Consider the following 23,407-nt stretch of genomic DNA (forward strand, 5'->3'; position numbering starts at 1 on the left):
CCAGCCCGAACTGCCAAGCCAGGTCCTCACTGGACCGGAAACAAGCATCCTGGGACCAGTTTCAGGATTTCACCCTTCATCAGCCAAGCTAGTTTGAATCCAGTGGCACAGTGAGCAAGGGACCCACATCTGGGCATACCCTTCCCACTTAGGGGAACTTTAGCAACACAAAAGGATGATGGACGGAGTGCTGAACAATGCAAACACTCACCCTCAGTCACAGATCTGGGTTTAATCCATCCTTCTTTTGCTCACCATGCCACCCCAGTTTGGACCCAGCCATATGCAAATCAGTTTTGACCCTGTTCCTCATGGGAACCGTCAAGCCCTAGCTGCCAACCCAGGTCCTCACTGGACCAGAAACAAGCATCCTGGAACCAGTTTCAGCATTTCACCCTTCATTAGCAGGCTAGCTAGAATCCAGTGGCACAGTGAGCAAGGGACCCACGTCTGGGCATACCCTTCCCACTTAGGGCAACTTTAGCAACACAAAAGGATGATGGACGAAGTGCTGAACAATTCAAACACTCACGCCCAGTCACAGATCTGGGTTTAATCCATTGTTCTTTTGCTCACCATGCCACCCCAGTTTGGACCCAGCCATATGCAAATCAGTCTTGACCCTGTTCCTCATGGGAACAGTCAAGCCTGAGGTGCCAAGCCAAGTCTCAAGTGGACCGGAAACAAGCATCCTGGGACCGGTTTCAGGGTTTCACCCTTCATCAGCCAGGCTAGAATCCAGTGGCACAAGCATCCTGGGAGCGGTTTCAGGGTTTCACCCTTCATCAGCCAGGCTAGCTTGAATCCAGTGGCACAGTGAGCAAGGGACCTACATCTAGGCATACCCTTCCCCTAAGGCTGTCAGAGTATCCCTCCCCTCTACTTCTAAGTTCTACCACAGACCCGCCCCCAGTGTGCTACTGGGACCAAGTTCACCAGGAGTGGAGACTCATATCCTCTGAACCACAAGTATATGTCATCCTCCCTCTTGTAATCCTTAACTAGGACTTTGGGAATGTGTACCCTCCTCTCAGGCTGCATTGTGATACTGCTGCCACTATATCCACTAGACTGGCTCCTCTGATCTAGTTCCCTCAAACTAAGCACATGAGCCAGAAGCAGCTTCTTCTCTTCTCCTCCATTCCCTCTCCATTTTCATCCTCAACTTCTCTAACTACAACTGGTGAACCCTCTATGCCTGTCTGTCCTGCAACTCTTCAGGAGTCAGACCCTTGGATAACACACTGCTACCTGCCCTGGAGACCCTCCCCCCAGGCATGAAAGGTCCATCCACGACCACATAATGGACACTCTGCACCTCCTCACCCCTGTGCGCCCCCCAGCTTCACTGACTATCAACTGCCCTCAGCGACTATTGCAGCTCTTCCTTCCTGGCAGAGCTCCTAAGAAGACAGGCAAGATCCTTACTGAACTGCTTCAGTTGAGCAACGGTGTAACCTTTCAGTTTCTCCAACTCAAACATAGCTCCAGCTGGTGTTTCTCCATATTGAGACATGATGGCAAATAAAAAACAATGCAAAGTTCCAAGGCAGAACAAAGAGTTTCCAATGAGAAGTTCAAAAATCAAAAAGTAATGAAAGCAGATGAAGTCCAAGAAGAGAAAAACATATACAACAAAAGCAAGATCACCAAAACAAGTAGTATGTGGTCATGTAATGGCCTGCATGGAAAACAGTGGTGTACGCGTAATCACTGTACGTCAAGTATAAATACAAGTTCAATCCTCATCACTGATCACCAATGTTAGAAATTGGGTCTTTGGTTGGCAGTCAGGTTGCCCCCTGTCCAAACAATGACCCTCACTCTAGTCAGGGTAAAGGAGGATCACACTCAGTTAACCCCCGCTCACCCTCTTGGTAGCTTGGCACGAGCAAGCAGGCTTAACTCAGAAACAATGTGTTAAGTGTTTGAACCACCACTCATAGTAATACAGTAAAGACTACATAATGACGCAACACAAGGTTAGAAAAATAGTAAATATTTTACCTAAAAAACAAGACCAACTTGATAAGAATCCACAATACAACATTAATAATATGATCCTAGCACTTAGAAACACAAAATAGTGTCTAGAGGAACAAATACTACAATTTGGTATTAAGTGGCGTCATGGCGGAGTCATTTCCCTCAATGGATGCCAAATCTTGGCAAATTCGTGTGAGGTCAGTGGCTGCGTGGTCAGTGGCTGGGGTGACGTGAAGCCTGCAGAGTCGTTGGGGTCGTTGCGCTTCTGCGAGATCCACAACTTCGGGGCAGACAACGTTGCGGTTTCCGTCCAGTGGAAGTCCTCTGTTGGATTCCCACTTTGTTGTGCTGCTTGGTGACCTCCGGCTTGGGTGGCATCTGTTTAATACAGAATAAAAGGTACTTCAAGGGCTAGTAGTCTAGACTCCTGACCTGAATTCTCGGGGACATACCAAAAACCTTGCGTCTGCATCTGGGTTCTGCCATCTGTGCATCTACTCTGCCAAATTGTGCCACCCCAGTCCTGGACCATTAGAAGGGGGCATATGGTGGTTTGCCAGCCTCTGTGGATCCAACAGAATCGACAAATCCCATATGCTGTGCAGTGTAACCCCTAGCAGGTCTGTCACCGCTCTGGTATTGAGTGAGATGGACCCGCTGCAAAGATTTGCATCACCACTGCAGACTGCATCATCTTTAGAACTGCTGCTGTGCAACACATCTTTGGTGCAGGCCCTCGCATCTCTCATCAACAGCAGCCGCAGGACTCCATATTGCAACCTTGTAGCTCCTCAGAATCGACACATCGCCCCGACTGTTGCACACATCCCCGAATCCAGACAGAGCATTGCAAGCGCTCATCACAAGGACCCCATCGATGCAACAGGACTTTGCACCAAAGCCTACCCACATCTTGAAAGCAGTACATCACTTTTGCTCTGCAAAGCATCCTAAAGACAGATCCACGCAACACTCTGCAAATGAGGATTTAGTATACTGTGTTCAGTGGGCATAACTGGGCTGCTGTAGCCAGCCTGCCCTCCATTGTGGTCGCCCTGATCTTGTGACTTTGCCCGGGTCCTGCGTGACTACATATTCAAAATTTGGGCTTTCTGCATCTTGGTGGTATATTCTCTAAAAACTTGGAAAATTTCAATATCTTTGTGTACTAATTGCATTTTTATTGTTTTGGTCTTGTTTTATTTATTGAAAACTACTCTGCTTTCCTAACTCTATTGTGGGCTCCTTTTGTGGTGTGTCTTCATTGTGGTACCGTTTGAAGTATTGCACAGATGCTTTACACATTACCTTTAAGTTAAGCCTGACTGTTCTGTGTCAAGCTACCAGGGAGTTGAACACATGTTGATTTGGGGTTGCTTGTTCCTTATATTGACAAAGATTGTGTATGTTGCTTGACCAGGGCTCACACCCGAGTCAACCAATAACCACATTACTTACAGCTCCCTACGGAGAATTTGGCTGCAGACCAGGTTCTGTGGACAACCCCCCTGCCATGCACAGTGGGTGACTAACTTTAATAAAGTATTACTTTATATTGAACAGAAGTAGAAATTTGCTGAAAAAAGTCGAAGTTGAAAGTAACATTGTAGTTAGGTATGATAAAAAGATCTGTTTTTGCTTTAAAATACTTTGAAATTCACTGAAAACACAAAGATTAAAGAAATGTTATATTTAGGTGGATATGTCAGTGGCAACATTAACATTATAAACTTCAAAAACTCTCAAATTCACATATTTTCACAGACTTTCAAACAGACAAGTAGTTGGTAAAAGCTCTTACCAACATACAATGAGATAACTTTATCCCCAAAATAAGATGCAATATATACATATGTAGCAATATATAAATATAAGTACACATACATATCTATACATATAGGTAGATTTGAGTATAGCTGTGTGTGTGTGCACACACACACACACATATATATATATATATATATATAAACAAGAAGTTGAAGTAACCTTATCAGTGATGTCACTAATGACGTCATAGAATATATCTTGAATGATGTAATATGTGAGGTCATAAGACGACCTGGCAGGGCAGCAAGTTATAGTTAGCTCTGCATCCTTTCAACCCATTAAAAAAACTATTAAACTGTGGAAGTGATATATAGATAATGTCCTGCTTATTTAGGAAGAGACTGAAGAAGAGGCCTAAATGTTTTCACATTGGCTAAATGCATTGAACCTCTTCCTCAAGTTCGCTATTGAGATTGATGAAACCCAATTGGCTTTCCTCACTCTCACAACTAAAGCAGAATATGGCCACCTCAAAACAGAAGTTTTCTATAAGCCTATCAACAGGAAGAACATCTTAGTCTTTGAGAGCTTTCACCCTCGTTCCATAGGAGAGAAAACCTCAGATGGAAGTGCTCGAATATACAGGATTATAAAACTCATACCAGAAAACTCCCCAGGACCCTGTCTGTAAAGAATTATCCATCCTGCTTGATAGAAAGACCTAACAAAAAGAGCCCTAAACAACAATAGGGAGCAACTTCAGACCATGTTTGAGAGAACCACTCAGGATGGACTTATTTGTGTAACAACATACTATCCTCCGGGAAACAGACTGATAGTCAATAGACACTGGTTTATTCCACAGTCAGGAGAACTTAACTTCCAAAAACCTATGTTTTCTTTTTAGAGAACAAGCAAAATAAAAGACATTCTGGTACATACTCTCCCAAAACAGGTGATAAGAAAAAATACCCAGTCCACTCTTTACGAACCTCACCCTTCTGACAGCGCTGTCTCCCTGTGGGAACTGCAGTGTGTGCCTTTTTCATAGCAGACTGATTAGAAGATGCTTCTGAATAATGTTGTGTTTCTACCACATCATTCCACTTTCTGGATTCTCCTTACCTTTGGGACTATGGTTTATGTCTGTCAACACAGAAATAGCATCAATAAAAGGGCTTACATATGCAGGTGACATTTAGAAATAAGCACAGTGGGGGCATGGCCGGGCCACGAAACAAGATGGCCGCTTAGAGCGAGAGCTCCGCGCCGAGGCGGTCCCGGAGGGGCGACGGGGGCGAGAAGACAGCCGGACAACACACCGGGTTCGGTGCCCCTCCACCCCTACAACAGCGGCGACACGGAACCATGACCGGGGACCCCGTAGGAGCGGGACGCAAGGCAGGAAACTTGCGACTCGCCCCAGTCCGATAAGGCCTGGAAAAAGGGGCGGAGTCGCGTCTTCGGAAGACCGCGGACGGCGTGCCTGTAGCGGCAAGGAGCAAGCTGAACAGGCCGCAGGGACTGTGGGAGCCGTGACGACCCGCATCCATCTCCCTACAACGCCAACAAACACCCGTGGACCTTCCCCCCCCCACAGGGAGACGGGAAGACGCAGCAAAGGGGTGCGGCCCCTTCGACAGCCGGGAGAGAAACCCAAAGAGAGGTAGGATCGAATGTCTTCAAAATAAGAACGGCATCGCCGGAGGCAGAGGCACGACTTCTCCCCTCTTTTCCATCACAGAGGGACAACAAAAACCCTCCCGCTGAGATAATAAACTTTCTCCCCCCCCCTCCAGACAACTAATACTGAGGAGGGCAGAGGGGCACGACGGGAGGCACGTGGAGGCGAGGGGACGAGAGGGGTGAGCGACTGGGGGGGCACCGGAGATGAGGAGAGCCAGAGGGAGCCAAGAGAACAGAGATACAGGAGAAGGGAGTGGACTGACACCAGTGTAAGCCACCGAACATCTATATCCTTATCGGAATCTACGGAGGGAATCTCGGGCCCCACGTGGTCAGACTCTGTAGACAATTGAGGCGATGCCCGGCAACAAACCGAACCATAAACCTGTCAGCAAGCCTGCACGACAACTATTATTCTCAGAAGCGCTACAACACAAACGCCTAACCCCCACGAAGATAAACCCTCAAACATCGCCACCTTTAAACGAGTCCACCACGATGCCTGATAAAGATCAATCCACGACTATGGACAGGATACTACAAGAGATCACCACCGTCAGCCGCCGCATAGAGGGGATGGACGCCTCTATAACTTCATTGACACTAGAAACCAAATCCATGCGATCTGACATTGCCGGCTTTCAATCTAGAGTGACAGGGCTAGAACAACGCATGGGATCACTAGAGACGCAGATCAACACGTCTCAGGTGCGAGAACAAGACTTCATCTACCTCAGGAGCAAACTAACGGACATGGAGGACAGGAGCCGGAGAGACAATATCCGCATACTTGGGATCCCAGAAAACGAAGAAGGCTCGGATATGCAGACTTTTCTGACCTCCACTCTTCCAAAAATGATTTCATTGGACTTTGACCCGCCGCTAGAATTCCAACGGGCACACAGGATAGGCCCAAAACGCTCTGACAACTCCTCAAGGCCCCGCCCAATCATCGCATGCTTGCTGCGGCATAATCAAACCCGACAAATACTCCAAGTAGCACGCAACCACGGCCCTTTCCGAATAGACCAGCACGAGATCCGAATAACCGCTGATTACTCCAAGGAAACCAACGAACGTAGAAAGGCTTTCCTAGCCCTACGACCCCAGCTTCGCAAACTAGAGATGAAATACGGTCTCTTTGACCCTGCAAGAATGTGGGTTACAAAAAATGAAGTATCCAAGGACTTTTATAACCCCGACGAATTGAGACTCTTCCTTGACTCTTTCCAATCCCAGCCTATGGACTCTTACAACACAGACAGTGAGCATGACATTGTAGGAGGCAGTGATAGGGCCGAAACCCCCCACTCGGGAATAGAAAAGGTGAAGACGGCTCTACACGACACCGGAGCCAGTCATAGAGGTAGAGACATGGAGAGACTAACTAGATCATATGATGACAGGGGTCAGATTTTACACGCAGTAGTAACCCACACCCAATTATCGGAAAGAGACAAATCCCGCTCCCCTTTAAAGCCTACAACTGGGTCTTCTTGAGAAGGTAACGCGACAAGACGACTTATGGGACTATCACCAGAGAGTCGAAAATAACAACTATAGACTCCGCGGAAGGATGAGTACCTTTCCAGATCATATGTGTATTACTATTGTAATTGTCTAAGACTGCTAGTATCAATGTTAAAACCAGATACATGAAAAATCTATGCTCTTTATGACTAGAGCCGAGGCCCTATAAGGGAAACTACCAGTAATTCGTTATTTGCCCTCAGTACACAACAGATGATGATTACTAGAACAGGGATCAGACCCCACCAACTCACTGTATGTTGAATAAGGGCCCGGTCCCGACCCTATAACCCTATAACAAGGTAACAAGGTAACAGGGGCATTAAACAGATAACAAAAAATAAACACTAATTAACTATCATGGAACTTACCTTACATTCCACACACTACAAAGTATCTCATGGTAGTAAACAACAAAGTATGTGAAACTTTCCTAATACACACCACACTCGACCAGCGCCGACATTAGAACCGTTTAGCCCCCATTATCACCCCAAGGGATGGGACTAGACCACGTAAAGATAAATTTATTCCAATACAGGGACACACAATACGATATAACCTGAAACATATCAAAGCTCCCACTACTTGACTTTACCTTATTCTACAATAAGAAACTGGGGAAAAAAAATAGAACACGAGGACATAATACAACATAATACCGCATAACAAAGCGAAATATTATGACATTCTACACTGCCACTCCACACCACATTATAACATCACAATGTAAATTATAAACTATTAGCTATTCTTTTCCCCAGATGTTCGTACCTACCCCCATCCTAATCATTATTACTATCTTAAACTATCATCAACAACAGAACGACTATGATGGTGGCACATACCAAGTAAGACCTTAGTAGGTCAGTATTATGATGTAATAATACACGGCAAGGAGTTAGTAATAGGATGAGATACGCACTATCCTCGCGTAACCCGGGGCTCAGCTACACTCATTACCTATCCTACGATTAATAGAGAGACGCTTGGCATAATGGCTCCTAACATGATAATGTGATAAGATGCCAGGATATGTTATGTTGATCAACCTAATATGTCATTGAACAGTTGTAAGGCGAGACGAGACGAGGCAGTGTTATAGTTGAAAAGAAATGCTCAGGAAGTATTATATTATACTGTATATTGGTATCTTTATGTACCCATGCATACGCGAGAACTATAATACTCTGTTTGAGCTCTCTCCCCCCCTCCTCTGCCCTGCCCCCCCCTCCCCTCACCAGCCGGTCTCGGTCTTTCTGTCTGCCCAGTCCCTACTTTAATTTACGACCCTATCTTATGAACTCCTAAACACCCTACGATACCATACAACATCAAGTACTAGGCACAACATCCTAAACACCATACCCCATCAACACCCGACACCCTCTCCCTCCTCTCCAGCGCTGCTCAGGTACTATAGTTATTAACCGATCATTACTTCTGCCAATATACACTTTAGTTATATAACTAATACACTAGCCACTAACCACCGATGAACAGACCCACTTCCCGATACATAAACATAAGCACTGCTGTGTGCCCCCCCACCCCTCCTTATTACCGACATATCGATAACTGGCTGTCTGCTGTTTCCCCCCTTCGCCCCCCCCGATCGAGACCGCCCGACAGCACGAGAGCTCCGAGAGAAATCGGTCCCGCCGTTTACAGACCTAACGAACGAAGGAGGTTGGACTCCTAACCTCCCTCATCCCTACCCTTCTCCACTTCTTCCCCCAAATTGCACGCTCTCTTGCTATACTCTCAATCTCAACTTCAGCACACGCATCCATCCCTTCCCCCCCTTCTCCCTCTTTTCTTCTCCCTCTCATTTCTCCTTGCCTTCTTTTTCCCTCATATTTCCCCTCCATCTGGCTCTCGTCCTACTTATATTACCTCTGTTCCTTCACCCTCTCCTCTCTCTTCTCTTTCTTCTCCAGAGGATTCCCTTGGCCTCCACCAGCTACTAACCCCCGTATAAAATAAAATAAAATAAAACACCGTATCATATCGAAACACAACTCCCACTCTAACTACTAAGTCAATATCTCCCACCCTCCCTCCCCCCCCCCCCTCCAACACCAACCCCGGATCGAGGGTGCTTACTTACTCACAATTATCCAATATGTCGAAGCCCCACCCTCAAGCGACGCGACCATTACGCATACTCTCTTGGAATGTACACGGCATGACGAGCTATGTTAAGCGGAAAAAGATACTGTCCTATCTTCAATCCAAAAAAACAGATATAGCTCTGATTCAAGAGACTCACCTTGACACTCTGGAATCCAGTAAACTTAAACGGGATTGGGTAGGGAGGGTTGCCTTTAGCTGCCGTCCAACGAGTCAGGAATCTGGAAGTAACGGATCCCGCAAATGTGGAGTGGCGATACTAGTGCGTAAATCCCTCCCGGTCACTATCATTAAAACCTGGAATGATACGGAAGGAAGGTATATATTTGCTAAATTAAAACTAGGGGACACTGTTTTATGCGTGGGATCCGTTTACGCACCAACCGGCCCAAAACGCCCATTCCTTCTACAGCTAAATCGCCTCCTGACAGAAATCGGAACTACTCGATACATAATTGGGGGAGACTGGAATCTCGTCCAAGACGCCATAATGGATAGGACAGGCCCTGTCGATGTATGTAACAATCACGACAGAGCGCTTCTGACAGACCTGACCACTGACGTCGGTCTGGTGGACTGCTGGAGAATACAACACCCGAAAGATAAGGAATATACTTTCTTATCCACCGTCCATGGCACCCAATCGCGTCTGGATTATTTCTTAGTATCACACACTGTAATCCCTCATATACAAGACACCTGTATCCTAGACAGCGGGCTCTCAGACCACTCCCCAATACTAATCCGGATCCAGGTGGGACTCTCCTTCTCTGGTCGTAAACCATGGCGATTGGCTGTACACAGATATCGCTCTCCACAAGGGAAGGAACAATTAAAAGCTCATGTAACCACATACATGGCCGAGAATTCAGGCACTGTATCCTCAAAAAGGATCCTATGGGCGGCAGCAAAAGCAACCCTAAGAGGGAATATGATGCGAGATGCAGCACTGGCCAACAAAGACAGAATAGCCCGCCAAACCACCTTAGAGACCACGATACAGGACCTCACTAAACAATATACCACCCAACCATCCTCTAAGCTGCGACACGCCTTAGAACAGGCCCGCATGGCACACAATGAACTCTATACATCTCAGGCGGAATACGCACTGCAAAAATTGCGAGGCCGCCATTACGAACAAGGGGAAAAAGCAGGTCGCCTCCTAGCGGCGCAGCTCTGACAAAGAGAGGCAGCCTCTGCCATTGCGGCCATAACATCTTCTTCAGGAGCAGTGCTAACTCGCCCACAAGACATTGTAAACGAGTTTGCCAAGTACTACCGACATTTGTACACTCCTGAAACAACGACAGATCAAACACAAATGGAGACATTCCTTGCCGCGGCCAATCTACCCCGTCTGTCTGAGGCAGGCAGGGCCCTCTTGGACGGTAACATAAGCAAAGAAGAGATAACCCAAGTTATAACAAGCCTCCCCTACCATAAATCACCAGGAGAGGACGGATTCCCTGCGGAATTCTATAAATGGGCTGGGGAGGAGGCAATAACCGCAGTACATGAAGCACTGACGGAAGCATGTCAAGAAGGCTCCCTGGGCGCTCTATCCAATAAAGCCACGATTGTCATCTTGCCTAAGCCAGGGAGAGACCCCCTTCTTTGCGGCAGTTACCGTCCTATCTCCCTTTTGAATGGGGATGTCAAACTCCTAGCCAGTGTTCTAGCAGCGCGGCTCCGCAAGGTGATACCATCATTGATTCACAATACCCAAGTAGGATTTGTACCAGGCCGTACCTCCAGAAATCATATGCGAACTCTTTGCCATACACTGTTAGAATCCATACAATTACCTGACGAAGCCCTAGCCCTGTCCCTAGACGCGGAGAAAGCATTCGACCGCATTGAGTGGCCCTACCTATTCACAACCATGAAGCATTTTGGCCTGGGGGAACAATTTATCTCTAAAGTACGTTTATTATATGACCACCCCACAGCACAGGTTAACTGTGGGGGCATCATGTCAGACCCATTCCCTATCGGAAGGGGCACACGCCAGGGATGCCCCTTGTCGCCACTTCTATTTTTATTGGCCATGGAACCCCTAGCTGCCACCATACGAAATTCTCACCAAATAAAAGGGATCCATATCACCGGGGGCATATCCAAAATATATCTCTACGCAGACGACATTCTGTTAACAATGTCCGATCTAGAAACCTCGCTCCCAGCACTACTTTCCACTATAGAAGACTTTGCATCCCTATCCGGATATCGGGTAAACTGGGATAAAAGTGAGGCACTACCATTATCCTGCATAACGACGAGGGCAGTGATACATGGCCTTCAATTCAAATGGACTCCGACCCGACTTAAATATTTAGGAACGTTTATTAACAGAGGTCTAGAACATATGGTCAGGGACAACATAGACCCCCTTATATCTAAAATGAAACAAGACTTTGCCAAATGGTCCCTACTAGGCCTGTCCATGTGGGGCAGGACACAGGCGGTCAGAATGGTCACCTTACCACTCTTCACATACATGTTAGGCATGCTTCCCCTACAGATACCTCTTTCCTCACTCCGATTAATAGACGCATCCATAAGGGCCTTCGTCTGGGGCTCCTCACGCCCAAGACTGAAACCTGCAATAATACTGGCACGACGGCTCTACGGAGGATTAGGACTACCACTCTCACAGCTAATATATACGCTTCCGGATATAGCCGATCCACCGCAATGGGTGATCACAGAGAAACTCCTATATGGACAGTATACGGAGATGGGAGGAACATACGCCGACCACGTTCCCTTAACTAACCCCATCCTCAAGGCTACAAACACAGCGTGGTGCAGAGCCCATCGACTACTAGGAGTACACCCCTCCCTGCATACTCAGGCTCCCATAGCAGGGAATAAAAGCATTAAAATAGGAGGGACTATTCTCAGATGGCCCCAATGGTCCGAGGCAGGTATCCACAATATATCTCACATAATAGATGGAGATAGCTTCCGCACATTCGCCTCCCTCCAGGAAGAATTCGGTATCCAAAGTAACCAGGAGTGGCGATATCTACAGCTCAAACACTGTATGCGGAGAACATTAGGAACCCCCCCGTGGCTGCTCAAAACCTCACCCATCGTCACCTATCTTCAGAAATGGGGCCGACAAAAAGGCGTCTTGGCTGGCCTCTATGCCGAATTAACTAACCACCTTTACTCTCAGCCTTTACTTGAACGACTACGCTTAAAGTGGCAGGACATACTAGAGATAACCTACACGGACGAAGAATGGCCAGACATACTAGAAGCCCTCGACAGGGGCGTACGTGAAGCACGCCTGAAATTTTGCCTATTTAAAATCCTTCAGGGATGGTACTGGACCCCCGTTAAACTCTTCAGGGCAGGGTTGATACCTCACGCGAACTGTTGGAGATGCACAGAGCCATATTGCGACCAACTTCATATTTTATGCCACTGCCCCACGGTACAGTCACTATGGGACGCGGTACGCCTCGCCTTATCGGACTTCATACAGATACCAAAACCGACCCCACCAGCATTTATCATTCTACATGACATTCGCCCGTATCCCTCCCTATCGCGGGCACATAAACGATTAATCCACACGGCGCTAGCCACGGCCAAAATATGCATACTCCGGCACTGGAGATCTAGCATTGCCCCCACACCCATGGAATGGATGACGGCCATGTATCAAACGGCTACCCATGAACGAGTGATTTATAACCTACAGGACCAAGCAGAACAATTTGAGGAGGTCTGGCGCCCATTCTTGAAGAGACCATGAAGCGGCTGGTGGATGACCAACGGATGATCAATGTTCAATGATCAATGATTAGGGAATATTAATTACCAATCACCCTCTGAGAATCCTAGACTCCGGAAACACATTTAATCTCCTACTGCCCCCTCTCTCTCTCCCTAGCTACGCTATCCTCTCTTCTCTCTCTCTTTTTTCTCTCTCTCTATCAATCTACAGGCCTCTAATTTTGTCACATGCCCGAGACCCTGAACTACCCAACATAGTAATACAAGTCGCTTCCTAACACAAACAAGGACTGAGAAATCAACTCATATAAGACGTAGACACTCTCTAACCGACCTTACCATATCTATCATACATATTATCTACCCCTAGATAATAACTTGCTACAGACGGAGAAGTACAGAACGATCTACTCTTAGGCCTGAACAAGCTAGTCTCAGGATACAAAGACCCCCTGCCTACCTCGAGTCTCTTCATTCTACATTCCCCCGCGATTACCCTTCCTCTTTCTCCCTCTTTCTTACCCTTCTCTCCCCCTCCCCATTTCATATGACTATTTTGTCTCTCCCCTATACCAAGACCAACCCCTCCTACACAACCCTATCCTCGCTCCCCCTCCCCTTACCATCCCCCCCACCTGTTTTCCACTCTTCTTCAAAATAAGGGTACACAACTCAACTATGCAACTGGGAATTTTTACTTACCTGACAGTACATGTATATATGCTTACAATGGAAATAATTATGGTAAACGAACAAAAACAATGTTTTGAAAGCTAAACAGTTTGTTTATATGCTGTATGTACCGCCTTATATATTCTTAATAAAACTTTTGAAACTTAAAAAAAAAAGAAATAAGCACAGTGCTCCTGTCCTGTTTATGTCATCTTGGAACACCTTGGTTTATACCCCTTTATGGAAGCATAAGAGTGGTTTTCTTTACTAAATTTTCAAGGAGGGCTGCCAATATGATGAAAGTTTTAATTTGTATTTAATATTTTTTAATGTTCATTCTGAGACCACAATACCACTGGAAATAGGACCTTTTTAGTCCTCATTTTTATGGGGAAATAGTATAATAGCACTATTTGTTCAAGGAAGTCCTGGTCATGGGCAGTGCAGGGGCTTTGTTGATAAAGGTCTTACTTTTGCATACCACATCACCGCTGCTGATTTTAAAAAGCTAAGCTCCCTCCTTAACCACTATTTAGCCCCCAAAAATGGTTTCACTCCTACTACTGTTATGGACACTCTTCAAGAACAACATGGGGTCTGAGAAGGTCCCACTGCAGTTTTTTAATTGGTACCGGAGCTCTTGTCCTTCAATGAACTCAAGATTTATTAGGTCAAATGCACGGAAGAGTATTCAGTATAGACAGGTCCTGTGGGACATCTTTGATTATTTTTACCATCATACGAATTTTGGTGTTAGGAGTAGGACTAACCCATAACTGTTTGCTTACATTTCAGAATAAAGAGTTTGTTCAATTCTAACAAGCATATGACTACAAAGGACATCATACCCAACCAGATTCGGTTATATGGTATCCTCAAAGTTAGGAAAAGAAGGCTTGCATTGCATATATATTGCCCCATGTAATAAGTGTTTGCTTTGTAGTGTACTGAATATTTTCATGACCACTGTATTTTAAGACACTATAGACTGGATTATGGGTCTGACGCTCTTCATACCCCCAGACTCGCGGTGGCGGTCGGACCACAATGTTCTTCCAGGTCTGACCGCCAAATTACGACTGTGGCGGTCAGACTGCCACCACCATAGGAACATGGTTCCCCATGGGTATGTGGCGGGTGCAGTCATACTCAGCCACAGCAGTGCTTAAAGCAGCACTGCGATGCTGATCACAACTTCACTTTCCACCAGCCTTATCATTGTGGGGATCCCGCCATTAAAAGGCTGGCGGAAAGCCAGTACTGGGGCCACCAGGAGGCCCTTGTACTGCTCATGACCAAGTCTCTGTTTTTGCCTCTGTTTCCCAGGTTGTTGATGTGTGCTGGACTCTGTTTTGGAAATTTTTGATAATCTGGGCACTTTACCGCTGGTATCCATCATTTGTGTTTTGCTTCGCTTTTGCCGCCATAAGTGCGCCGGGTATGCACAGACGTTGGTCCCAGGCTCACTATGAGGATTAAACCCAGATTTGTGACTGGGGTTGAATGTTTGATTAGTTCCGCATTCTGTCCATCATTTGTGTTTTGCTTTGCTTTTGCTGCCGTAAGTTCTCCGGGTATGCCCAGACGTGGGTCCCGGGCTCACAATGGCACTGGATTCAAGCTAGCCTGGCTGATGAAGGGTGAAACCCGGTAACCGGTCCCAGGATGCTTGTTTCTGGTCCAGGGAGCACCTGGCCTGGCAGTTCAGGCTGGACTGTTCTCATGAGGAACAGGGTCAAGACTGATTTGCATATGGCTGGGTCTAAACTGGGGTGGCATGGTGAGCAAAAGAATGATAAATTAAAGCCAGATCTGTGACTGGAGGTGAATGTTTGATTGGTTCTGCATTCCGTCCATTATTTGTGTATTGCTTTGCTTTTACTGCCATAAGTGCGCCGGGTATGCCCAGACGTGGGTCCCGTGCTCACAACGCCACTGGATTCAAGCTAGCCTGGCTGATGAAGGGTGAAACCCGGTGACCGGTCCCAGGATGCTTGTTTCTGGTCCAGAGAGGTCCTGGCTTGGCAGTTCGGGCTCGACTGTGCCCATGAGGAACAGGGTCAAGACTGATTTGCATATGGCTGGGTCTAAACTGGGGTGGCATGGTGAGGAAAAGAATGATGGATTAAACCCAGATCTGTGATTTGGGGTGAATGTTTGATTGGTTCCACATTCCGTCACTTGTGAGTAAGGAATTGACCCATCAATACCCTTTTCCAATACACGTTCACCCATGTGAATTTATTTTTTACACTAACCGGGTACTTTGTGCAACAACAGCATTCTTACTGTTTTCTAAGGATTAAGGGGGTCCATGACCACCAGGGCCGGGGACCACGGAAGCACCGCCAACAGGCTGGCGGTGCTTTTAGGGCCATTCTAACCGCGGCGGTAAAGCCGTGGTCAGAAAAGGGGAACAGGCGGTTTCCCGCCGGTTTTCCCCTGGCCCAGGGAATCCTCCATGGCAGCGCTGCTTGCAGCGCTGCCATGGGGATTCCGACCCCCTTACCGCCACCCTGTTTCTGGCGGTTTTCACCGCCAGAAACAGGATGGCGGGAACGGGTGTCGTGGGGCCCCCTAACAGGGCCCCATAAAGATTTTCACTGTCTGCTTTGCACTGCACCCGTCGCACCCCTGCAACTCTGCCGGCTCCATTCGGAGCCGGTTTCCTTGTTGCAGGGTCTTTCCCGCTGGGCCGGCGGGCGCCCTTTTGGCGGTCGCCCGCCGGCCCAGCGGGAAAGTCGGAATGACCCTCGTGGTCTTTTTACCGCAAAGCGGTCTTCCGACGGGGTTACTTTGGCGGGCGGCCTCCGCCACCCGCCAAAGTCGGAATGACCCCCTAAGACTCTTAGGCCCATATTTATACCGCTGGTTAATGCCATTTCTACGCGCCTTGTGGGCGCCTTATTTAAGGAATGACATTAGCCGGCTGGTCTGAGGCCAATAAAATGACTCAAACCAGGCAGCGCCGGCGTAGGGGAAAATGAGGGTTGTACGTCAAAAAATGGTGCAAGTCAGGTTTGAGGCAAAAATCATGCCTCAAACCAGACTTGCGCCATTTTTTGACGCACAACCCTCATTGAAATGACTCCTGTCTAAGCAAAGACAGGAGTCATGCCCCCTTGCCCAATGGCCATGCCCAGGGGACTTCTGTCCCATGGGCATGGTCATTGGGCACATTGGCATGTAGGGGGGCCCAAATAAGGCCCCCCTATGCCACTTTAAAAAATAAATAAATCCTTACCTCAACTTACCTGTACTTACCTGGGATGGGTTCCCCCATCCATGTGTGTCCTCCAGGGGTGGGCAAGGGTGGCAGGGGGTGTCCGTGGGGGCAGGGAAGGGCACCTCTGGACTCCTTCCATGGTCACATGGTCAGAGACAATGGAAGTGAGCCCACAGGTCCCTTAATGCCTGCCCTGACCCAGGCATTAAAAAAAGGTGCACATCAGGCTGTGTGACGTTTTTTAAGGCCCGCCCTCTCCTGTGCATCAAAATGACGCAGTAGTATAAATAAGGCGCACAGGCCTTAAAGTCATTTTTTGGGCGGGAACGAATACCTTGCATGTCATTAACGTAAGGCAGTTTCCCGCATCCAAAAAATGACTCACACAGAGGAATTTTGACGTCCGCGGGCTCGGGCGTCAAAGTTTAAATATGGTGCACGGTTTGCGGCGAATGTGCGTCAAAATTTTTGACGCACATTCGTCACAAACAGAGAATAAATATGCCCCTTATTCTTTTAAGAATTCATATCATGACCTGTGTATGTTGGATTTTTGTTGTTTTGGTCTTGTTTGATTTAGATAAATATTACCTATTTTTCTAAACTGGTGTGGTGTCCATTTTGTAGGGTCTCACTGCATTACTGTGTGTGTTGGAAAAAATACATAACACATTGTCTCTGAGTTAAGCCTACCTGCTTGTGCCAAGCTACCAAGGGGGTGAGCGGAGGTTAACTGAGTGTGATTCTCCTTTACCCTGACTAGAGTGAGGGTCCTTGATTGGACAAGGGTAACCTGACTGCCAACCAAAGACCCCATTTCTAACAGTAGGAGAGGTTGCCTATGATGAAGCATGGCACACAATATATGTGAGGCCTCCTCCTTCAAACAGATTGGTCTCTGGTAGTTCCCACTCCTTAAAAAGTGACTCCATGGTCAGGAAAGCCACTCAATGGAAGATTACAAAGGGATAATATCCTGTGGGAGCCACCACACTTGCTGTGCTTGTCTTCACATCATTTTATATCTCACTTGTGTAACTTTTTGAATAGTTTTCATTTCATCAGATATCTCCTTTTTCTTCATCATTCACCTAAAGTAAGCATAACTGTTTCCTACATCCCCAGTGAAGTTTGCAGTTTAATGTGAGGCAGTAGAACCGTCTTCATGAATCCATAAAGTCAAATGTGGTGTCAAGTGGTTTAGTTTTTGATATTCAATGTAGTATTATAGAATAGTGCTCCAAAGAAACACTGTATTATGGTATACTGACTTCACTAAGGTGCAATGAAGTGTGGTGCATTCATACACTCAAGATGAAATGCAATGTAATGTTTTGCTGTCCTGAAAGTGTACTGTGTGTAGTTTAAGAGCACCCATTAAGTGCAATGTGGTTTGTTGTTGTTTATAGTCCATTGGATGCAAACCAACTTCTTGGGTGCAGCACAGTGTGTTAGGTTTGTTTATATAGGCTATTGGGCAGTGTAATGAGTAATCAGATGCAGGACATTTGAAGTGAAGGTAGTAACTCTTCAGAAAATGTTGTGTAGTGGGGAGTGAATGTGTCACCAGGCGTGAGTGCAATGTGGTGTGGAAGTGTCCCTGAGATGTTTTGCAATGAAGTGACTCCAATTTTTATATATGTAATGTATTCATTTTGTGTCCTCGAGATACCATGCAGTGTCCCCAAGGTTATGCTTAGTAGGATTTTCACTGTAGCTGCAGTGAAGTATTTATGTGTGCAAGATGTAGTATTACAGGAGTACAGTTCACATACTCTTCCATGCTTTGTGAAGCATTCAATATTTTGTTTCTTGATATTCGTGTATGTAGATATTCTTCATAGTGAAATTTTGTAGTACAATCCTCCAAAATACCTTTGTGAGTATCTCTCTTAGAGAAGCCTTGTCAAAGTCTATAGCAATACAACACACCTTGTATAATTATATTAACTTCTCCAATGCACAATAATTAATCAGAAGTCTTTCTTAAATGATGGGGCTGATCTCAAGTTTGGTGGATGCCCCGTCATCCTCCAGTCTCCTGACAGAAGACACCTGCTCTATTTAGAGAACTCTCTTAGACAGGAAGGAGATCTCAACAAGACATAAAGGGGCATATTTATGAGCCCCTAGCGTCACTGGAGCGTAACTTTTCGTTATGCTCCAGTGGCACTAAGCACTGCGCCGTATTTACAAGGTGGCATTAAGCCACATTTTGTGGCTTAGCACCACCTTGTAAATACAACCCAATCACATGCAGCACTTTGCATGGAAGGGGCGTGCAATGGGTGTTGCTGTGGGTGTGCCACAGCAACACCCATTGCATTTTGATGCAACCTCATATTTACGAGTTTACATAAACCTGAGCGCAACAAGAAGGAATACTTTTACTCCTCCTTGTTTTTTGCTTTTTCCATGTGTGCTGCATTCTACAGCACGCATTGAATGAGCAAAAAGCCAGACATGATTGTTGACGCTTTTTCCCTCTTGTGTGTGTTTCATTTTGCAGCACACACAAAAGTGCCAAATCGCCATTAATGATTGTTTATTTGCAGGAAGGGATACCTTCCCACACAAAAACAATCAAACCCCTCAACACAGACATCCTTGCACGATGGTGCAAAGATGCCTGTGTTGGCGCTATGCAGCTCAATTTAGCGCCAGCAAGGGACAACACAGGGGTGTGCCGCATTCAATTAAGTATGGTGCATCCCTGTGATGTGAAAATGAGAGTGCAGCGGTGCCAATTTTGGTGCAGCATTGTGCTTAATGATTTTTAGCTAAATGTAGGCCAAAGAATCTCTGTGACTTCACCAGAGACACTACTGCAGCAGCTCCACTTAGGGTAATGAATCTTTGCAGAATAGGCTCAATGTTCAACTGGAGTGCTTGCTCTAATGTTTTGTTTTTCAATAGTAAATTTGCAAAGTGGTGTTGATCATTGAAAACAGAAAATAATGGCACTGATGTGCTTGTACTTTTCTCCGAGGAGCTGAATGTTATATCTCATGTTTTTTAGTTTGTGATTGCCAGGCTTTCTCTGATATTCTGAAAAGGAAAGTAAATCTAAAACAGACTGCTGTCCAGACTGCTGTCCAGTGGACAAATGTTCTGATGTACATTTATCAATAGCTTTTACCAGATACCTCATCAACCAAATATTCCTGCTAGTGGAATCAGCTGAGGTTCTCTTGGGATTAACCTGGAGCTTACCCCTATTCTAAAGGGAGAGTGGGAAGTGTGAGCTTGACGGATGGACATGTAATGCATTTCGGCAGACGACCTGTGACTGCCAAACTCTAAATGAGGGCTTTGAACTATTTATGTTCCCTCTGAAGCTCTTCATAATTTTACAGTCTAACTTGAACAATAGGCGATTATTCTTAGGTTGTGTGTTTCTGAAGAATGTGGTTCATATGTTATGTATTTTTCCTAAATGAGAGGGGGTAATATACCTAAACATAATGTAAGAGAATTGAGTTGTCCCTGTGGTTAAATAGTAAAACAAGGTAAATGCACACATGTACATTTTCGCAAAATTTAAACACGCACATTGATGTCAACTATTGAAATTGATGGGCCTGATTCACATAAGTAAACTTAGACTGAAAGTCAAAGTTTAGACCAAATGTCTAAGTTTAGACCTAAAGTCTAGACTTATAGTAAAGATAGACTTTTGGTCTAAGTTTTGGATTTTTGGACCTTTATGAATTGGGCTTGACATGTATAATTTCGACATTTATAATAGACTGTTTGCGTATTCATAAAAATCTTTGTGAATGCCAAAAGTTGCTTCAAACTCATGAATATTTCCACCAGGGCAAATTATTGAGTTTAATAGTCAGTTCTAAAGGGGATATTTATATCACATTTGTGCCGAATTTTGTCATTTTTTTATGCAAATTCACCGCAAATCTTTTTGTCTATGTTATGTCTAGTGCCAAAGGTTTGGAGTTCAAGTCATTTTTTGCTTGCGAGAAACTACCTTGCATCAATGAGATGAAAGGTAGGCATTCCTGGGACAAAAATGACAATATGGCCTTAGCGCCATATCTATACCCTGTGCTAAAATCAAGCACAGAGGAAGGGGGCCTTAAATAATGGCGCTAAGCATCCTTTCTTATTATGCTAGCCGGGCCTTACCGCCAGCTACCGTCGTACCATAGACATGGCGCTCAGCCAGAGTCTTGGGATGGTGCAAGCCAGCGGTATACTTTTTCACGCAAAACTGCGTCAGTGCAGTTTTGCGTGAAAAAGTTTAAATCAGGGCCTTAGTGAGTGGGTTCAATCTTGAGAATGTTGAGATGGCATATTGTACAAGTGCAACAATGAATCTTGCTAAATCATGCACTATGCCTGTAAATCAAGAGTAGACATCAAACTGTCCATAATGATTCTGTTTCAGAAATGTCTGCATGCAAAAGCTATAGCCTTCTATTGTGGACTGTGAATGCCACTGAGATCTGCCAATCCTAAACCATGAAAAATTATTAAAGAGCTAAAGTTTAAAAAAAATCATTTTGAGCTACATGTATGGTAAAATGCGAAATGCACCAAGGGGGATATTTATAATCCCCTAGCGCCACCTTGCACCACATTAGTGTCATAATTTTTACGTTAATGTGGCCCAACAAGGCCGAAATCTCTGCACTGTATTTACAGAGTGGTGAAATGCATGCATTGCACCACTCTGTAACCCTTTGCAATACATCATGCCTGCGCCAAGCATAATGTATGCAAAGGGGGAATTCCCCCATCAGGGGGGCCGAGAAAATGTTGCAAGGAAATCTATGAGATTTCCTTGTGCCATTTTTTAATGCACTTTTAATGGAAGGGGATTCCATTATTTAAAATGGGCCCCTATGTACTCTGCAGGATTAGCGCCAATATTTTGGTGCTATCCCTGTAGAGTACATTAATAGCGTATTGAAAAATTATGCTATTGCCTCCTACTCTGCGCTATGGTGCACCGTATTTTAAATATGGCGAACGCATGGTGGCGGTAGGGGGCGCTAAGGGGCGCAGGGAAAGTGGCGCTGTACTCTGTGCAACGCCACTTTCAATAAATCTGCCCCCAAAGGAGCTAAATAACACAATGGAAAAAACACAGACAGGCACTTTCCTCAAACAATCTCTCAGGCTAATTTATACATTTTTCACTTTGAGAGATTTTCATAGCTGTATAGATTTCTACATTGGACATCAAAGGAATCTCACCTGTGACTTTATCAAAGTAAATAAAAATGAAAGGAATCATTTGGAGTAATTACAGCAGTTTGGTATTGAGTGTGCTTGGAAATGTTTTCAGAATGTTAAATTAGCGTACTTTTCAAAATCCCCTCAATCCATTTTGCCAACCAGACATCAAAAAAGTGAAACTGACAGCAAGAAAGCGCGTGCTTTTTCTCATTGTCTTACTTAACTTTCACAGCTGTTTTAACACAGTCAAAAATATGTTCTTTAGTTAGGTGGCAATGTACATTGCAAATAGGACCATGCAACAAACACAATAAACGAAACTCTCAGTTTATATTGTAAAAACGCCAGCTTTAAACTTTTTTTTCATGCCCCTTTAACACATGCCACTTCAATTTCTATTCGAGAATAATACAAACACTGCAAGAATAAACACCTTTTTCCATTTGAAGTGTTAAAAGGAAACTGCAGGTTATGAGATGAAAACAAGGACGTGTTTGTTTTGAGGAATATTGTTCCTTGCCTCTGACAGAATGGCCCAAATTCAGTAATCTGTACATCAGGGACTGGATTAGAAATGTTATGACCTCAGTGGCTCCGGTTCGTCAGGCGGGTAGAAACATGGCTTTGTTCATTAAAGCTGCTTAATACAAGCAGGCCTTTCTTTTATCCCTTGGAATAAAGAGAAGCAAGCATCCAAAACAAGGCAATTGCGCATGCTTTTTAAATGTATTTCTTGAGAAATGTTCACGTCATGTGCGTAATGGTGTTATTTCAACGGATGTATTCTTTGGGTGTGGTTTGCCTGGCAGTGGTTGTGTGGTTTATGAGAAAAAGATTTATACATGTGTGAGGATTAAGTGAGAATTGAATGTGTATCAAAAGAACTGTATTGCTATTTAGGTATAAGAAAGTTACACTTTCTCAAGGTAGACCCAACCCATGGCCGGTACAATGCTAACAAGAGAATTATTTAAGAAATATATACATCTGCTCCTGGAATTATCTCGTGGTGCCATGAACTGTAATCGCATACCTAAGTACTCCCAGCACATAGAAGGTACTGCCATTATAGCATTGGGTAGTCCTTCTTTATGGCTTTGTGCCATCAATCATAGGGCCTTTAATTAATCCTTTTGGAATGATAATACTGTTTAGTAGCCAGATGCTTTAACCATGCTCATGAATTATTGCATCATGCGCTCATGCACCAAACACAAATGCATGGGGAAATGCAATCTCTCTCTCTCTCTCTCTTTTATGCACAAAGAGACACATGCAAGTGATGATCAACACATGCTCATATAAACCCTCATGTCCTCTCACACAGATACAGACATGCATAGACACACATGGAGGCACTTTTACACTTACACACCCAAACATTTCCACCCACATTTTGTCTTTGTGTATGATATCGTAATTATTATTATATGTTCTGTGTAATTTTGGGCCAGATGT

The sequence above is a fragment of the Pleurodeles waltl genome, chromosome 2_1 (genome assembly GCF_031143425.1).
Source record: "Pleurodeles waltl isolate 20211129_DDA chromosome 2_1, aPleWal1.hap1.20221129, whole genome shotgun sequence".
NCBI lineage: Eukaryota > Metazoa > Chordata > Amphibia > Caudata > Salamandridae > Pleurodeles > Pleurodeles waltl.